Below are 1,134 nucleotides of genomic sequence, written 5' to 3' on the forward strand. Positions count from 1 at the left end.
GAGGTTGCAAATCTTTGCTTAATGGCAAGCGAAGAAAAGGTTAGTGATGACAACTCCACTTCTTTTAATTTACAAGATGAGTATGATGCCTTACTTGAGGTGTACACAAAACTTACCCCAGATTATTCTCTCCTAAAGAAAAAGAATATGGATCTTTTAAAATAAAATGAGATGTTGAAAAACGAGAATATCAATCTTGGAAAAGATAAGTGTAGCACAAGTAGTGATCCATACAAATCTTGTAAAATGCATGAAAATGAAATTACAAATCTTAAGAACACTTTAGCTAAGTTCAATGAATCTTCAAAGAACTTAGATAAAGTGTTGAAAAACCAAAAGCATGTTCATGATAAGGAAGGTTTAGGTTTTGAAAAAGGAAAATTTAAAAACGCTAAAACTCCTATTAGGCAACCGCAAGCCCAAAAGGCAAGCATGCCTAAAAGGAATGAAGCCTTTAAACATCCTCCTCAACATGCTTCATTTAGAAATTATAATCACAATGCATATAGATCAAAAGATGTTGCATTTAGGAAACAACCTAGGCAACCATTTAGAAACATGCATAGGATGTATAATCCAAATGTCATATGTCATTATTGTAATAAAGTAGGTCATATAGCACCCGTATGCTTTACTAGAATTAAACATATAAACTTTCGTAGTCAAGATACGAGATGGGCACCTTATGGGCATTATGCTCATACTAACCATCAAGGACCCAAATTCACTTGGGTACCTAAATCCCAATTTTAATTGTTTTGTAGGTACGTGTTGGAGCTAAGGATACAAATTGGTATATTGATAGTGGATGCTCCAAACACATGAACGGCGATGAATCAAAGTTCACCGCAACAGAGCCTACAAATGGAGGAAACGTGATCTATGGAGACAACAACACCGGCAAAGTAATCAGCGTTGGAAAAGTTGGTAAAAATACTTCTACCTCCATAGATAATGCTATACTTGTCAAAGGTCTCAAACATAATCTCATTAGTGTTAGCCAACTTTGTGACAAAAGAAACTTAGTCACCTTTGATTCAAAATGTTGTTTGATAAAAAGGCAAGACACTAATGAAATTATGCTAATTGGGCACCGTGTTGTCAATGTATACATGATTAATCTAAATGAAGTTT

The sequence above is a fragment of the Arachis duranensis genome, chromosome 3 (genome assembly GCF_000817695.3).
Source record: "Arachis duranensis cultivar V14167 chromosome 3, aradu.V14167.gnm2.J7QH, whole genome shotgun sequence".
Lineage (NCBI taxonomy): Eukaryota > Viridiplantae > Streptophyta > Magnoliopsida > Fabales > Fabaceae > Arachis > Arachis duranensis.